The sequence below is a fragment of the Triticum aestivum genome, chromosome 7A (assembly GCF_018294505.1).
Source record: "Triticum aestivum cultivar Chinese Spring chromosome 7A, IWGSC CS RefSeq v2.1, whole genome shotgun sequence".
In the NCBI taxonomy this organism is placed as follows: Eukaryota; Viridiplantae; Streptophyta; class Magnoliopsida; order Poales; family Poaceae; genus Triticum; species Triticum aestivum.
Genome location: NC_057812.1, coordinates 21,633,911 through 21,653,328, shown reverse-complemented (window position 1 = coordinate 21,653,328; position 19,418 = coordinate 21,633,911). Strand labels below are relative to the sequence as shown.

At 45.6% G+C, this 19,418-nt stretch overlaps 1 pseudogene; it reads right to left on the bottom strand.

The window, feature by feature from the left end:
• Positions 1 to 956: 956 nt before the first annotated feature.
• Positions 957 to 15,706, bottom strand: LOC123149571 (disease resistance protein RPM1-like; annotated as a pseudogene).
• Between the last annotated feature and the right edge of the window lie 3,712 nt (positions 15,707 to 19,418).

The following is a 19,418-nucleotide window of genomic DNA, read 5'->3' as shown; positions in this document are numbered from 1 at the left end:
CACACTTGGCTAGGACAACCCGGCGATCTTCTTTTTGTACCTATGAACATTATGATTCAGTAATAAAGCTTTGTGAGATTCTCAAAAAAAAAAAAAAAAAACCTCTGATTCACATACTGAGGATGCAGGTTCCTGAAGAAATCGGCATTCACCATCTTGCTAACATATATCTGGTAGCGTGTGGTGATATGCTTGTCTTGGTCGGGTGGGGGTTGTTTCTGGCAAGTGGGGGATACCTTTGAAGCATTTTGCCTTGACCAGTCAAGTAATCGTCCAAAGTGGGTGAAGATGAAGGAGTTGATGAATTGGGCGATCTTCATCAACAACGATAAGAGAAGCCACTCGTTATCTTTCATGAACCCGGAGAGGTGGGGAGGTAGGAGTAACTGTGTGTACCGCTATTCCCATGATTCTGAATGTTGGGCCGCATTTGAGCTGGGCAAGCCCGCTTCCAATCTAAACAACTTTGTTTTCATGAGCCGTGGATGCAGCCTATGTGGGTTGGCCCCAGCATGTTCTCTGATCTGTGTCTATGATGGCTGTGCATTTGTACACGGCTCCTATTTGCCTGAAAATGTTCTGAAATCTCTGTAGGAAAATTATCTAATCATTGACAGGGACTTATTTCTAAAACCGGATGTGTGATTTGATTGGAGTATGGCATTTTGTACTCAGTTTCGGATTTTACAGATTAGGGATCTGCTGTTTGTCCTCTGTTTGTGTGGCCGCAACCTGGATTGATTACAGATTACTAAAGCTGTTAATTCCAGTGTCTTCTGATTTTTTGTCTTGGGTGTTGAAGCAGACATGATTTTTGGCGTTACATTAGTGTGCTTTTGTTTTGTGAATATATTTTCAGGAGTTAGACCGCCTGTTTATGAATTTGAAATCTCGCTATCTTTTGCATAGGATTCTTCAGCTAGTTCCTGGACAGTACACACTTGCATGCAGTGGTCGAGTAAAATTGCATGTAACATTTCCAGCCTTTGGATCTAGAATTGGATGGTAAATAGGAGTGGCAAGTCAGCCCCCTGACTTCGGCTCAAGCAAGTTAAGAATCTGCGGCCCCTCACCAGGGTGCTAAATGACACAATCAAGATGTACGCTTGCAGAATGCTTCCTGCCGATAACAAAAACAACAAATTGTAGAGCTAGACTGCTAGAGCTAGACCAACAAATTGACAAAAGCAGCACTAGTTGGCAGATCAAAAGCCTATGCATCCGGAAACAGGCAGTTTCAGCACTTGCAGAGGTAGCGTCGTATGGTAAACATCCTGCATCAAGAATTTCCAGTCAATGCTACATGACAATCCCATATCATGTCAACATGTCAAACTAGTACGATTAACTACAGAGGGGGAAGCACGCAAGTAAAGGTACACTTGTTAATTGGCGATAGCTTACACGTTTCCTGACCAGAGTAGCAGGTCAATCTCGGAGGGAACACCCCACCCGTGACATTATGCCTTGAATTGCAGAACACTGGCGCAGGGATGGCAAGAAGTCCCTGCTGATCTGGTGAAAGCCTAGATACTTGATGGAAGTGAGGAACTCAATGCCAGCTGGCACCTCCGTCATGCTGCTGAGGTTGGTTAAGAATAAATTTTCCAGGCTAGCCATGGCGCAATACTGTATCTCTAGCCGATTCAGATTAGGCAGGTCTCTTAGGGAGAGAATCTTTAGCTTGGGAAACCACCCCGTGAGAAATGCCAGCTGCTCTCCCCTGTATGCTCTGGTGAATTGTAGATAAGTCAAGTTTGACAACCGGGAAAGGGATGGCAGGGGGTCCTCTCTCAGCTGTGACCAGAATAGAGACAATTCATACAAGTTCTGGCCGCCAACAGCTTGGAACAAAGGAGACTCGTCCAACGCCCCTTCGGCTAGTCGTCCTCTCAAAGTTAGCTTTTGCAGGTTTGGCAGGAGAACATTCAACTGGAGAACCTCATTCTCATCACTTGCATTTACATCTAGGAAGGACAAATACTGCATCCGAGCTAGAGACTCACTGATGCATCCACAGTAGATTCCCTTCACATTCAATAACCTCAAGCTTCTTAGTTGCCTCAACTCCCCTAAAAGTCTAAGAGAATCATCATGTGCTTCCAATGCTTGTAGTGTCTGCAGGTTTATTAGATTTCCAAGACCTTTGGGGATATGCACCCCACTGCAATATGCAAGCTGTCTAAAACCTTTTATATGTCTCTCTGCAAATAAGTGCCTAAGCTTCTTCAGTTTCACAATCCCACTAGGCAACCCATGTATATCAGATCCTGAAAGGTCCAGTGTCAACAAATTTGAAAGCTTCTCGACAGACCGCGGGAGCATCTTCACTTTTGAATCACGCAAACCCAAATGGCGGAGATTAAAAAGATCTCCAATAGCATCTGGAACCTTCTCGATGGGTAAACCACTTAATTCTAACACCGTCAGATATCTTGACTCCTTACATAGCAGAGGTAGTAGAGTGAATGATGGCATGCTATTGTCTAGTGTAATGAAAGTACGAAGTTGGTGTATACCATAAACTGGCTCAGGATTATCCGTCATTAGTTTGTGGAGTACTAATCGGCGTCCATCCATCTCAAGAGTGCCCTCGCGTTCACCACCATAAGCAACACCAAAACAGTTCTTCTGGCACAACTCCACTGCCAACTCACGCAAGATATCGTGCATTTTGAATTTCTTCATCCTACCAAATGAGTTCCTCTCAACAAGTTGTAGCATATTTCTGTCGATCAACTCCTTTAAATAGCCTTCTGCAACTTCCTCCAATGTGTTTCTACCCCTCTCCTTGACGAACCCCTCTGCTGTCAATAACCGTACAAGCTTTTTCCTTGTAAAAACATAGTCTTCTGGAAATAAGCTGCAGTATAGGAAACAACTCTTCAAGTGTGTTGGAAGGTAGATGAAGCTCAGATACAAAACATTCCTTATGTGGCCAAGCCTCGAATTATTATTTATCTCCCAACTCAATTGGTTATTTACTCTTCTCCATTCTTCCATGGTTTTCTCACACACACACAAGAGGCTACCAACGGACACAACAGCAAGAGGCAAGCCTTTGCACTTGCTAACTATTTCTTCAGACAAAGGCTTCAACTCTGCATGACATTCATGATTTGTTTCTCTTGGAAAGGCTTTCTTACAAAATAGATCCCATGCCTTGTCTTCTGGTAAAGCTTCCAGTGTTATGGTATGTCCTCGAGAGGCATGTGCAGCAACAGCGCCTTCTCTTGTTGTGATGATCAACCTACTGCCCTTATCATTATGAGTAAGCATCCTGGACAAATCATCAAATGCTTCTGGAGTCCAAATATCATCCAATATGATCAAATACTTTCATTGCTCCAAAAATTTTGTCAGTGTCTCTTCAAGGCACACAATGTCCATAGCCACAGTGCTAGATAAAATAGTAGCATTATCTTTAAAAACTTCCTTGATTATAATCCTCAAGACATGTTCTCTAGAATAAGTTTGAGAGATGGAGACCCAGGCGTGACATTGGAATTTATCCCTCTCTTTCTTGTAAACATTTGCAGCTAAAGCAGTTTTACCAAGACCTCCCATTCCGAGCAGAGCTATCACAGAGCATTCCAAATCATCACCTGCCAACCACTGCTCGAGTTTTCGTCTGTTTTCATCCACCCCCACTAGATCTTCTTCATCTAGGGAGCGTGAAATATTTGCTAGATCTTGGGATCTCTTGACAATGTAATTTGAGCTATTAGTATCCCCGTTATTTATCAGGGTAACCCATCGGTTTTTTATCTCTGACAGGTGGGTGAGGTGTTTCTCTGTTTCCTTCACCTTGAGAGCTAACCGGTTGAAGGAAAGCAGAGATCTTGGCTTTTTAACCCCTTTCTTCAGGAAAAAGCAACAACCTATATCATGTTCTTGACCAACTAGATACAAGTACTCATCCACCATGTCCTCCATTACATGTGCTACTTTCTGTATCTCTTCCAACCAACCCTCATATACTTGATTGTTGCGGTTTCGAATATCCATTTGACAAAGAACATCATGAATTACGCGAAGCTCACTAGCAACACGGCCCATGGTGCTCTGTAGCTCTAGTAGTTGTGTGCCATACTTCGCAAACTGCACGCTAGCCTGGTCTGCCGCTCCCTTTGCCAAGGCAAATCTGATCTTTTTAATGGCTAGAAAAATCACAATCTCCGCCATTACTTTGAGAATCTTACTGTTGGGTGGTGGTGCAGTTCTATATTCTCCTCAGTTTTATCAGAATGACCACTGCAAAATGAAGTGATGCATTAATTAAACATCTAGTGCATTCTGCTAGTAGCAAACACTTCAAACTCTACAACCACAATTGAAAAGTGAAATAAGCAAAACAAAACAAATCAAAATAGTAATACTCCTAGACTCTTATTTCGCATTGTTAACTTCCCAACTCTAAACCACATAATCAAAGAAAACAGTACTTATGACAAGCAGGTCCACGAGAATTTTAAATCACTTGGGACTGTCGTCGTATAGTCAGCTGCAGCAAACTTAATGTTGTTAAGTGACACGAACAAGTGACACTCGACCAAATAATTGACCATGCATGCTCAGCTTCTGTATAAGAAGATCTCAGGTTAAAATGCATCAAATGTTGACATTTGAACCAAGTATGACAGAGAAGGACTAATCTGACATAGCTGCCAGCTCATTGATATGAATATTTTACTTTAAGAGAGATGGCTAATATGACAGTTCCAGGTTACTTGGTTCCATATTTTTCTAAACCTCTATCTAACAGTATCTCCAGATGCATGGAGAAACAAATAGGTAGAGTTGTTGAGTTAACTGCAAGACAGATTCATTCCAATCAAGAAAATGGATGATAAAACAAAGCTGTAATGCATAGAGGTCATTAGGAGAAACCGATAAATTATTGCTGTTACTAAAAGAAAAAAGTCCATTTTACTACCCTGAACAAAGTTGGTGGTTCACATCACCCACTGATCTATTTTTCTGCCCCTTTCACCCCCTGATCAAACCCATACCAGACAAAAAAAAACCTTGGTGGTTTGTCTCGACCTGGAGCTGACGTGGCGGTGGATAAGGGTGGTTTTTACCGGCTGGTGTGGTAGAGATGCCCCGCACCCGTTCGTTCTGTTTTTCCACAAATTCCCCAATCCCCTCCCTCTTTGTCGCCGGCGATGGAATGGTCGCGGCGACGCTGAGCCGAAACCATCGAAGGTGCTCGGACTGGCGGCGGCGGCAGTGTGCCACGGTGAATCAACCCCAATCCCTCTTGTCCGCGCCACCGCGCCACCTCTCTTGTCCCCATCCTCAAAACCCTAGCGTGATGGCGCATTCGATGCGGCGGCGGGACTGGTAGGGGTGGACCGAGTGTTGCAAATTGAGGTTAGTCTCATCTCCTTCCCCTACTACACATGGCTGTAGTTGATTGCATGATCTGTTAATGGTCTAGGTCGAGTAGAATGAAGGAGAAGTTCCTGATTTTAGAGATTTAAGTGTTGCTCTAGTTGATTGCTTGATTTAAGAGTTGCTTGGCTGTTTTTTAGGGATCAACAATGGACAATCTTGATTGGTTAGGCCTTCGTGTCTATTACAATGGTCAATTTGAACATTCAGAGAAGTGTTGCTCTTACGTTGGTGGTTCTGTCGAGGTCACTTTTATTCAGAGGGACAATGTGTCCTTAGCATCTGTCAGGGAGCAGATTGCAGACATAAAGATGGGGCATACCATGGTGAGTCTTTGACAGACAACCATAGGCTCTACTGGCTGTTTCCTGGAATGAATGTTAGAGATGGGCTGAGAAGGTTAGAGACTGATGCAAATGTGTATTTTATGGAGAGATGCATTACAGATGGTGGTGTTGTGGACATATATGTGAACTTGGAAATTGAAGGTGGAGAAGAACAAAATGAAGGAAATGAAGAAGAGCAACAAGAGAACACTTAAAATCCTGGAACTGAAAGTCAAGAAGAGCACACTGACAGTGATTGGCAAGCAGAGCATGAAGGGGACCTAGATGATTGCTCTGATGAGGCTGTGGATGAGCATGAGCATGAGGATGCTGCTGGAACTACAACAAATGTGAAACCTGAAGGTGGAGAAGAGATCAATACAGAAAATAAAGAAGAGGTTGCTGCTGATGAATGTGAAGACCTGGATTGGTGTCCTGGAGAAGCAGATAGTTCAGGGGAAGATGATGAAGCAGAGGAGCTGAGAAAGCATGCTAAGGAAGTGCTTAGAAAGATAAGGATGAACTTGCCACTTGATGAAGAGAAGGAGATCAAGGAAAATACAGCACAGATAGTCTTTGTAGATGAAATGGATGAGGGAAATGACACTCCTTACATGGATTCCAGTGAGGAGTACAGTTATGATGAGGATGAGTTTGGAAATTCCATTAGAGGGAAACAAGATTTCCAAGATTTGATAGCAAGGCTGCAATTCCTGTCTTTTGCCTTGGCATGACATTTAGGGGGAGAAAACAGTTCAAGAAGGCTATTGTGAAATATGGTCTAGCAGTGAAGAGACAAATCACCTTCATAAAGGACGAGGCTAATAGGATTAGAGCAAAATGCTCTTTGCCTGAGTGTCCATGGTTGATATATGCTGGACATAGGAGCTCTAATGACTGGTTTCAAGTGATCACATTTGTAGACAACCACATATGCCCCCAGAGGAGAGGCAACAGATTGGTTACTGCAGCTAGAATAGCAGATAAGTATGAGAGAATTATGAAGGCCAATCCTGGATGGAAAATCAAATCTATCAAGGCAACTGTCAGGTTGGAGATGTTTGCGGATGTGCATGTCCCCAAGATAAAGAAAGCAAAGGCAATTGTGAGAAGAAGAGTTAGAGAAGCAATGCATGAAGAATATGCTAGGGTTTTTGATTATCAACTAGAAATATTGAGGAGCAATCCAGGTAGCACTGTTGCAGTAGTGCTAAATCCAAAGGAAAGTGCCCCTGTTTTTCAGAGATTATATGTGTGTTTCCATGCCTGCAAAAGAGGTTTCATAGAAGGTTGCAGGAAAGTTGTAGGATTGGATGATTGCTTCTTTAAAGGAGCCCAGAGTGGAGAACTGTTGTGTGCTCTTGGGAGAGATGCCAATGGGCAAATGTATCCAATAGCCTGGGCTGCTGTAGAGGTTGAGAACAAAGACTCTTGGTTCTGGTTTATGGCCCTGCTAAACAAAGACTTGGAAATTGAAAATCAAGGAGAAGGGTGGGTCTTTATATCAGATCAACAAAAAGGCCTCATCAATGCTGTGTCCAAGGTTGTTCCAAATGCTGAGCATAGGAATTGTGCTAGGCATATCTATGCTAATTGGAAGAAAAAGCATAGAGATCAAGCATATCAGAAAAGATTTTGGGCTTGTGCAAAATCTTCAAACAGGATACACTTCAACTTGAACAGGGCCAAACTTGCTCAACTCACACCAGATGGAGCAAGAGACATGATGCAATCAGGCCCAGAACATTGGTAGGCTGGTCAAGAAGGTCATGTTGATTATGGATAAACATGTGTGGGAGTTTTAACAACTGGATAGTAGAGTATAGAGGGTTGCCTATTATCAGCATGTTTGAAGCAATTAGAGCAAAGGTCACTGTAAGAATTCAAGTAAACAGAGCAATGCCTGCAAAATGGAATGGAACTATTTGTCCTAAAATTATGAAAAAGGTCAACAAGCTGATACAACTTACTGAGAAGTGTGAGACAGTATGGAATGGAAAAGATGGATATGAGGTGAAACTAGGGCAGCATGGTTTCAAAGTTGACATGGAAGCTAAAATATGTTCATGTAGATATTGGCAACTGTCTGGAATTCTATGTGTTCATGCTCTTGCAGCATCTCAATGTGGTCCTGATGACATTGTTTCACTCATTGCAAGCTGGTACACAATTGAAGCTTACAACAGGACTTATGAGCATTGCTTGATGTCAATGGAAGGCATGCCTAGCTGGCCTGTGTCTGACAGACCAAGGCCAGCTGTTCCAGGCTATGTGCAAATGCCTGGGAGACCTAGGATTGAGAGAAGAAGAGGTGCAGATGAGCCTCCAAAACATCCACACATGCTTTCAAAAATTGGAACAAAAGGTAAGTGCAGTCTGTGTGGACAACCTGGGCACAACATGAGAAAGTGCACAACTAATCCCAACAGGGGGAAATACAAGAATAAGAAGAGAAAGAAAGAGACAAAGGTGTGTACTGTCATACTGTCATATAGGTAATTCTTTTCTTGTCTTTCTTTTATTCTGATGTAACTAACAATTATTTTCTCTTTATTCTGTTGTAGCAAAATGAACCAAGAACATCACAAAGAGTCACTAAGGGAACATCTACAAGGGACAGGGCACAATCTTCACAACAGGGCACCCAACAACAATCTTCACATCAAGGCACACAACACCAATCTTCACAGCAGGGCACCCAAACCAAACCTACAAGTGGAAGGGCCCCTAAACAAGTCAACAAAACTGCACCTACAGCTAAAGTGTGCAAAAGACTAGGAGCAACTTCTAGGCAGAGGAGGACCGTTAGCATGTTTGATGAACTTAGGAGTTAGATACCTGGAACTGTTTACTTTACAAACCTGGTGGCTGTAGCTGCTTAGTTTGTTGGTTCTTTGCTGGATTATGAAGTAGTGTGTTGGTTGGAGAACATGAAGTACTTATGTTTGTGTGTTTTGTGCTTGCTGGCTAAAGATTATGAAGTAGTGTGTTGCCTGGAGAACATGAAGTACTTATGTTTGTGTGTTTTGTGCTTGCTGGCTAAAGATTATGAAGTACTGTTCACAAGTCTGTTTGCATTCACAACAGCTAAATCCAATTGTTTCCGTGTTCTTTGAAGTGAAAATGAATTTCAAATGATTGCAATAATTAAAGTGCTATAAGAAGAAACAACATCAAACTGCTAGTACATAATTAACTGTTGACAGGTTCATTACACATCATCTGGCACACATTTGGCACACACCAAGTCCACTGGATTAAGACATTTGCCACACACTAACTCCACTAGTACATAATTAATAGAAGTTAACACAAGATCAAACTGCTTCTGACTCTCCAGTCCCATCTATCTTCCCAGCTCGGTCTTGAATATGTGCTTGCGACTGAGGTCTTCACCTTCAACTGGTAGCCACTCAGCAGGCAAGTCCTCAGCTAGCAGAGGACCACGATCAATCACCTCTTTCATAAGGCACAAAACAGGATACAACAGTGTCCTCTTCTTCTTTGGCGACGACGGCTCATAGTCACCCAAATCAAACTGCATTGCTTCGTACTCATCCATCGACTCAGGTTGCTTGTTAAAAAAAGTTGGCTCAGGTATCTCAACTGTCACCAACTTGCCAACATAGAACGGGTCACGAAGCCAAGCCATTACCTCGAGCTCGCGGCGGTTTGTCGGCGGCAGGATCTCGATGAGTTCGCCACCGAGGTCTTTCAGAACTGCTTTCACCGATTCCGTTGTGTCCAGGACTGGTTGGGGAGGCCTTCGAAGCTGAGCTTGCTCCTGTACTCGAAAGCACCCAGCTTAGCACGAATGAATCTGCTCCAGCGTGTAAACTGGATCCAGCGGCGGCAGCACTTGAACTTCATCGACGAAAAGAGCACATCGGTGCACTTCTCCTCCGTTGAGAAGGTGAGCCACAGGTCGTGAGGGGGGCACGCGACCTCGATGACCACCTCCGACGCCACCACGCCGCAACGCTCCTCCAAGGCCGCCAGAAGGGCTGTCGGCGTCACGCTCTCCTCGCCATCACCAACCGCCGTGGCCAGCAGCACGTACCGGTGGTAGCGGAGCTCAAGCGCATTCATGGACGGAGTGCGGGGGATGAGAACATGGCTCATCTCCAGTTGGCGAGAAGGCTCTCCTCGCCGCCAAACCTCCTGCGGGAACGACCTACCCAGCAAGCTACGTGTAGGTTGGACGGCGGCGACGACCGGGGCTGCGCCACCACCGCTGTCAGTGCTCGCGCCATCGACGGACACGGTGGTGGAGGTAACGCTGCCGCCGCCCATGGAAGCTAGGGTTAGGGATTTCGTTGCGGGAGAGAAAGAGAGAATGGGGAATTTTTCACACGGTGGGGGGCATCTCTACCACACCAGCCGGTAAAAACCACCCTTATCCACCGCCACGTCAGCTCCAGGTCGAGACAAACCACTAAGGAGTTTTTTTTGTCCGGTATGGATTTGATCAGGGGGTGAAAGGGGCAGAAAAATAGATCAGGGGGTGATGTGAACCACCAACTTTGTTCAGGGTAGTAGAATGGACTTTTTTCATACTAAAAGAAAACGACTTTAATTAGGTGGAACTTGGTTCAGAAAACTGCGCCTTTTTTTAACCAGGCTTTGCTCGCGAGAGTAATCCTTTCTGCTTGGAATTCAGTTAACGGATGCGTCAGTGCAGAGGAAGTCGAGGCTCTGGCATGTCTAGAATAGGTGCATAAATATAATCTGTAATACCCCTGTGGTTGTGCAGAGTGACTGCAGTTTGGTAGTCAATGCCTTGGTTTTTTTTCTTTTTTCGAAAAGGAAGAGAAGAATCTTTTTGTGATCGGCTTCATTATAAAGCAAACAAGGCTGTTATGGTAGGAGTTGCAGGGCTCGGTTGCAGCCTGTGTGTTGTCTGAACTTTTGTGTGATTGTAATCCAAACTATAGTTCATAATGAACACACAGCACCAGGTTCAGAAAAAAAAACAAGAATGTTGATTTTGCAAGAGCATATGCCCATCACGTGCCAGCTGCTAAGTATGTCACCAGTAATGAGCACTGTGGACAACTATGCTACAGATTAATTCCAGATTATTTGTGCATCCAAGGGAAATGATGGACGAGAACTAAAACCTGAAAATATCTTCCCACTCTCAAAGACCTTGGCATCTTCAAAAAATAAGAAGCCCGTCCTTCCGGGAGAGATCTTTATTGTGCTTACAAAGCTGGAAGAAATGACAACGTATTAGTCACAAAGTATACTAGGCTTGCTAACTTTCAAAAGATAGAGGAGTGTTTTTTGTTTGCACCAAGGAAGATATATTGTTCTTAATACAAACTAAGATAGCCAGAAAATTAGAAAGGACAACACACCTGCCTAAATGGCTTAGATCTGATCGATGTTGGTGACCTCCTTGTGCATTTCTGAATCTGAAACCGTCAGAATGTTGGCTTATCATGGACCCTCACCAGAAAACTAGACCTCATAGCTTGGCTGCTGAGGTTGTCATTGAAGGTTAACCATGGACATCCTGAACCCTCATGGAGTCATGGCTGTGTCTGAGAGTGTGTAAGCTTGTTGCTGATGACAAGTAGCCGGATCTGATCTTTAACTTGACGTGTCTTCCTTGTTCCCTTTTACCAGTTATTATCAGAGAACAACAACCATACCTGGCTTGTAATGAAGGAAACAACTCATTTCTGCATTGACGTAGCCATCTAGAGAGTACTCCCTCCGTTCCAAAATAGATGATCCAACTTTGTATTAACTTTGTACTAAAGTTAGTACAAAGTTGAGTCATCTATTTTGGAACGGAGGGAGTAGGAAGCAAACCAAATTAAGGGCAGCAAACCTGTCTCGTAATCGATGGAGATCCTGCTAGATTTGGACCTGTAGTGACTTCCTGGTTGTGAGCTTTAGTATCTGAAATCATCAAAACAGCGTCATGGCTTGGTGAGAGTGGGGAATGCTAATCTTGTTGCTGATGAGGCCATCTCAAGAGCCAGCCAGTGAACCTACAAGTCAAGTCAGTGTGTGCTCTTGTGGGTACAACTTAAGCAAGAAAACTAGAGAAGGACCACTCACCTGGATCGTAATATCTTAGACCACCGTGTGCACTTCTGAATCTGAGGCCACTACAGCAATCTCGAAATAAAGAGACCTCATTGATCGGTTGGATGGCCTGATGGTAATTGAAGCTTAACAGTGGAGATCCTGAACCCTCATGGAGCCATGGGTAATTTGGTATGACTGAGAGTGTGCTGGCAAGTTGTTGATGACGGATTTGATCTTCAACTTGAATTGGCCCGTCAAAAGTAGAGAACCACCATCATACCTGGGGTTGTAATGGCAATGGGAACTGCTTATTTTCGCATTGAGCTAGCTACCTAGGATATTGGCATGAGAAGTGAGAAAAGTGAAATAAGCAGAATCTTTCCAAGCAATCCTTCTCAAGTCTTATTTCATATTGTTAACCTATCTAATTTAAACACACATGACCAAACAAAGCAGTTCTTTCGAGAAGCACCTCAAAACACTTGGGACTCTGCTATAGTCTTTTTTTTTTGAGAATAGGGACTCTGCTACAGTCAATGCAGCAAACTTGGTGTTATTAACTAACAAGAGCAGTGACACTTAACCAGATAACTGTGCATACATGTTCCTCTGCCATATAGGGATATATCAGGTTAAATGCCTCAAATGTTCAAATCTGAACCAAGTCAAAGAGGAAACCAATCTGACATTACATACCTGTCAGCTTGCCAATCTGCCTATTCTACTTCCAGGAAACAAATAGCAAAAGTTGTTGTTTATCTTTTCTAGAAAGGAGGTTAAACCCCCGGCATCTGCATCATTTGATGCACAGAACCATCTTTTCAAAAGTGGCGTAGAAAAAGTTCGAAATGTTTTACAAGGTGACGACAAGGCCCAAAAACAACCGGGTGATAACAGGATTGGATGACGCGTACACATAACCTATTAAATAGCTAAAGTTGTTAAGTCAGATACAAGATAAAAAATATAACGCAATCAAGAAATGAATGTGAAAGCAAAACTGTAGTGTCATAGGAATCATTATAGCACAAATCAATATATTCTACCATGATTACAACAACTTCAATTAAAAGCAGACATCATGTTCACTTTAGGAGATCCTAACACAGCAAGAATATTGGCTCTAGGAGGGTAGAAATTCACATATTAATGTGTCATCAATGCAAGAGCATATGCCCAATTGCCCATGCTGTGGTAAGTATGTCACCAGTAACAAGTATTATCAACAACAACGCTACAGATTAGGTCCAGATATTTTGTGAATCCAAGGAAAACAATGGATGGCAACTACAACCTGAACATACATACATGCCAGCTTGCCAGACATTGGTGCCATCACAAATTAAGAAGATCATCCCTCTTCCACAAGAAATCTTTATTGTGATTATGTTGCTGGAAGAAATCACAATGCATTACTCACACAGTATACGGGTCTGGCCAACTTCAACAGATACAACATAAGTGGATTATTTTGATTGCACAGAGGAAGATTGTTCTGAGTGCTACCTAAGATAGCCGAAAACTAGGGAAGGAGGACACACCTGCAGCCTTGTAATAGCTTAGATCTGATTTATCTTGGTAACCTCCTTGTGCAGTTCTGAATCTGAAAGCACCAGCAGAGTCTTCTCCAAAAATAAGAGACTTCATGGTCTTGTTGTCATTGAAGATTAATCATTGAGATCCTGAATCCTCATGTAACCGATGACAAGTAGCTGGATTTGATCTTCAAGTTCTCCTTGTTTCTTTTACCCGTCAAAACCAGAGAACCACCACATACCTGGCTTGTAATGGCCAGGGAAACTTCTTAGTTTTGCATCGACCTATCTACGTACCTAGGATATTGACAAGAGAACTGGGAACACAACCAAATTAAGGGGAGCGCACCTGGCTTGAAGTCGATGTAGATCCGGAAGGATTTGGTGAGAGATCCTCCTTGTGCGCTTGCTTCAAGATCTGAAATCACCAAAACAGTGTCATGGCTTGCAGGGTTAGAGTGGGGAATGCAAGCAAGTTCAAGAGTCAAGGAGTTAACCTGACCTGTGATCGATGTAGACCTGGCCTGATCTGGACCTGCAGTGACCTACTTCTTGTGGGCTTGCATCAGTATCTGGAATCACCAAAGCAGAGACATGGCTAGGTGAGAGCAGAGAATGCAAGCAAGTCTTGTTGTTGAAGCCATCTCAAGAGGCAGCAAGTGTACCTGCAGGTCAAGTCAATGCCAGTCTTCCCGTGGCTCAAGCTCAATTATTTCCCCACATGCTGCATTATTGAAAGCACTGTACCTGTATCGTGCACATCCAACATTTCATGGACCCGATGCATTAAAGGTGCTTTGGCACTTCGAAGGTACTGGCAGTTCGTACCGTGGCATGCACACAATGACAAATAGCAATGACTTCAACAGCCTACCATGTGCAACAGCCATATAACCATTGGACGTTCCTTACCGTGTCTCTTTTTCCTTGTTTTTATCAAGGTATTCTATAGGAGGAGATTTAGAAATTCTGACGGTCTGGAAATGACATGAATAGCAACACTTTTAGAATAGCATTTTGAGAAATGACGGTTTGGAAATGACACATGCACATACAGTAGATTTATTTTGAGAACGAGGAGCAGTAGCAATGGGAACTTACAAGAGTTTGGGAAACACCCACTGTTAGCATTACAGTAGCTAACACACTAGCAACAAACTAAGCTTTCCCTCCAAAAAACAAAAAAACTAAGCTATACACGCACAGAGACCTAACAGGAAATTAATTTGACAGAGCATCCATCAATCCAAAGGAACAGCTATATTACCAGCGCAAATTCTTGTCCGTCTCTTTTCGATCATTCCAGCAGCCAAGCACCTGCAATAGCAAGTATTGTGGAAATCGCAGTTTATTATGTACTCACACTTTTGTGCCCTTCAGGATATGAGATGGTCAAAATAGTTTAATGTCTTGGAGAGAGAGCAGGGAATGCAAGCCATCTCAAAAGCCAGCCAGTGGACAATCCAAGCAAGCGGGTGAATTGCAAAAAACCACCATATTTGGGGCATCGTTTGCGGAAAACCACCAGGTCACAAATTTTTTGCAAAAATCACCGCGGATTCGGTAAACATTTTGCAAATAGCACTGATCAGGTGATTTGGCTCATTTTATCACTTTCTGACAAGTGGGACCAGATTGTAAGGAGCTGACTTGGCAAAGTTTTGACAGACACACCCCTGAATTGTAAAATGAAAAAGCAATCAGACCCTCCTCCCCCCTGCCTCGATCCCGTCTGGATCGGCAGAGGCCCCGAGCTGCCCAACCCCCGCGCCACTCCGGCGACCTCGCCGCAGCGCCACGCGACCCCGCCACCGTGCTGGCCGGCCCCAAGCCGCTACGACCGCGGCCCCACCCCTCGCGCCGACCGACGCCAAGCGGCTACGACCTGGCCCCTGCCCCGCGCGGGCCCGCCCCAAGCTGCTACGACCCCGGCCCCGCTGCTCTCCTGGGTAGCAAGCACGGCGGCCCCAAGTCGCACGGCGATGCACCCACGCCTCCCTTTCTCCTTCCTCCCTCCTCTCTCTTTCCCCAGCCGGCGGCGCGCAGCCCCGGAGCAAGCAGCGGCGGCAGCGCAGAACACCAGAGCAAGCAACGGAGCACAAGCAGCAGCAGCAGCGGCGCGGCGGCGTGCAGCACGGACGCATCACCAGAGCAAGCAGTGACCAACGACTGTGAGCTCCTCCGCTGCCTGTGCGTGGCGTGGACAGCAGCGCATGAGCGCGAGGCCATGGCCGAGCAACGCAACCGCCCGGCTCCAACCGCGCGGTGGCGCAAGGGCCCGACCCGGCCGGAACCGTCGAGGAGCTCTCCGCAGAGACCTCCTCCACTGCGCGGCCCTCTGCGCCGACGAGGTCGGCCTCGTCGGGGAGCGCCTACTCCTCTCCTCTCTCTGGCAGTTGTGCAAAAGAGGTGTTGATTGCTTTTTCTTTTTAGATGTGTATGTAAATGTTATGCCAAGTCAGCTCCTTACAATCTGGTCCCACTTGTCAGAAAGTGATCAAATGAGCCAAATCACCTGATTAGTGTGATTTGCAAAATGTTTACCGAATCCGCGGTGATTTTTGCAAAAAAAAATTAGTGACCTGGTGGTTTCCAGAGATGAAGCCCCAAATGTGGTGGTTTTTTGCAATTCACTCAAGTCAAGCCAATGCTAGTCTTCTTGTGTCTGAAGCTCAATTATTTTTCCGGCATGCAAAATCCAATCACTTGACGTTCATGGACCTGTGCATTAAAAGCGATGCGTTAAAGGTGCTTCATTCATAGCTTCAATCCTTGGACAGCCTACCCATGTGTAAGTCTGGGCAACCAAGTACTACTGCTTCAGTTTTCTGGACTAATGTGGCTCTCCTTTCGTTTTGTTTTTACATATGTATTCTACAGGAGAAGATTTTAGAGATTCTAAAGGTTTGGAAATGATATGGATGACAAGTATGCACATATAGTGGATAAGGTATATTGATCATGAGGAGCAGTAGAAATGGAAGCTTACAGGTGTTTCTGAAACACCCACTGTTAAGTAATAACAAGGCTATATTAGAAAGGTATGAATGAGCAACAGACTAAGCTATATACATACAGAATCCAAAAGCAAATGACTTTGATAAGAAATGGTGGAAATCTGAGTTTAGCCCACTTCTGACCAAATTCGGTTAGAAAATAAAGACAGGAGCACGGCGGTCTACGCGTGTTGAATTTATCCTTTGTGAGAGGTCAGTTATTGACATGGGGCGGCAGAAGAACATGTATTCAGGGCTGGGATTCCAAATTTGTCAAATGCACATCTGAAATCTGTCACAGGTAGCTACCATCAGTAATACTAATAACAAGATGCAGGGACCATTAATCTGTCAAGGGTGTAGGTACACAACATGGAAGGGCATCAATCGCATCAGTCAAAAGCCTCTGAGCAGCAATCACACAAATCTCGTATTGTCAGTGGAAGCAGCATAAACTCGAAACAAGTAGCTTCCCTTGGCCCGCCGACTCTGGCTGGCAATCGAAGCCAACAGCTCAGGGCGGCAACCGGCAAGGATGTTTAATCAAGGTCGAGCTCATGGGTAAAGAGAATAAATCAAGCTTAAGAAACTAGGTTCAGATTTACTGCGTGCAAACTCTCGATCGGATTCATCAGTAATTAAGTTGGAGCTCATGGATATGGAGAATAAATAATGGTTGGGTGGCTGGCTGGCTTACCTCGTCGTCGCCGCCGGGCCAGGGGTTCCACTTGGCGGCGGCCGCGGCGAGCGAGGGAGGGACTTGGCCGGGCCGCCCAGTCGTTGTAGCGGTCGGAGGAGGTGGGGATCTTGGCCGGATACGAAGCATTCTCCTGCCCCTAACCCTCGCCGGCGGCGAGGTCGTCTGCTCGCCCCCTCCCTCTGCTCTCTTGCCCAGACCCATGGTTTTCACTTTCAGTGAGATTTCGGTGAAATTCACTGAATTTCAGTAATTTCAGCAGACAATGAAATATTACGTTTCGGTCAAAATATTTCAGCAATTTCAGTATAGCACAACAATTCCAATATTTTTCAAAATATTTTTTAAATTTTTCAAAATTTTAATTGAATTCAAGTGAATATTTCGGTCATTTGGCTGAAATGAAAACTGAAATCACTGAATTTCAGTGATTTCGGTTGGTGTTGAAATTTGTCTGAAACTGAAATTGAAAACCATGCCCAGACCTCGTTTTTCATTTCAGTTCTTCCGGTCTAGTTGGAGTTCCTGGGGAACAGTTGTAACTCACTAGAGTTTTTGACGCTTACTTTTTTTTTTAATTTTAGGAAATTTTGACGCTAAAGGCATCTCCAATGCTTAACCGTAGATTCTCTCCCGCGTCTGTCCACGGACCAGGAAAGACCAGTCTGCAAACACGAATGTGGGAGACGGGCATTCAACGCTATCCGCATACATTTTAAGCCGTGTTTCAACTAAGCGGACGAAATTCATGCAAACCGTCTGATTTTCATATAACTAGGACGAAATTCATTACATTTTGGACAAATTTATACTAAACTTACTCTAAACCTAATCTAAATGACCGCCGATGCTCGTTCCCCATGTCCAGCTGTGAGCCCCACAAAGTGAAGCTCCGACTCTTGCCTTCCCCTTCTCCACTTTCGCCTCGGCAGTCTCCAGCTTTGCCTTCACAGCCCGAGCAGCTAATCAGCCGACCATGATCACGCTGTCAAGCTTAGCATCAACGGGAGGGAAGAAGCGGTGGCCTTCTTGGAACCCGAGCGGCGGCGACCTACCATGCACTACACTTCCTCGCTGCAGGCAGCCCCCGCGGACGTGTCGGCTTCATGGTCGTGGCGCGGGGCGCGGCCAAGACGGAACCGGCGATGTCCTCCTCGTCATCGCTCTTGCCGAACACCTCATCGGCCGCCTCGTCCATCTCCTTGCAGGTGGCATGTAATTCCGCCTGATGGAGGCGGTATCCCGAGCGGGCGAGGGCAGAGCGTTAGGAGTCGAGCAGCGCCTCTTGCTCTGCCACGTCCACGTCCGGCACGATGGCCATGCCGACGGCGAGTTGCTCCACGCGCTGGTGCTCGCCGAGGTAGGCCGAGGTTGTAGGCATGGTCAGCCTGTGCCTGCGAGAACTTGGCTTCCTGGTCCTACCGCACCATGTCCGTGTAGTGGGCATGGGCCTCGCCGATGGTGATGCCGGCATGCACCGGCGAGGAGGGTGGTGCTAGCTCATCCTCAGCCGCGTCCTCCATTGGGACATCGACGGCCTCTGGGCTGCCAACATGCCAGCTGGAAGCAATGGAGGCCATCTCCTTCTTCTGCTTGGACGAGAGGGGCTTTTGAGCACCAGGAAGCCATGGCGTGCGTGGTGCGGAGAGAAGAAAAGGACCGAAGGAGGATGACTGCGACTATGTCCGGGGCTAGAGCTTACATAGCGGGTGGATGGCAATGGGCCGTCGTGGTGAGGTTAATAGTGGGCAGCAGACGGACGGATGGGTGACGTTGGAGTAGGTTCCTCGGCAACTGCATATCATTAATGTAGGGCGACGAATTGACGGGGGTGTCATTTGGCCACGGAGCAATCACGTGCACCAGGAAGCAGCGCGGGCGGCACTCTCTCAGTCCGCATGCCGCTTCAATGCCAACAGTAGTGAGAGGTCACGTCCGGTCTGGCCGGGCATGAATGCGGCACTAGCAGTCTGGAGCGGTGCTAGCTGTTTCAGGCGGGAAGCGCGCGCGGGTGAGGGAGGGGTTTAATGGTGGGCCGGGCAGCCAGAAGCGGACGTGGCAGCGGTTCGGACGGTCGTAAAGCCCCCTAATTTGTCTCCGGTTTGTGGAAGAAAGTGCGTCCGGACCGCCGAGCGGACCGATACAGGAACATGTTGGATGGCAAAATGCGTATGGACCAGTCGGTCCAGACGATTGCGGGTGGTTTGAGGGTCAGCGTTGGAGACACCCTTACTAGTTAGAGCATCTCTAGCATATCCGGCAAAGGCACGTGGGGCTGAAATTTCTGACCGTTTTGCAGGATCCCACTTTTTTTGGCCCGAACAAATCTGATAAACAAAGCCCGGTACAAAAAATTTATATAGGCGGTTTATATATCCCTCCCTATTTGTCTCAAAAAAATATATCCCTCCCTATTCCCTCCGCG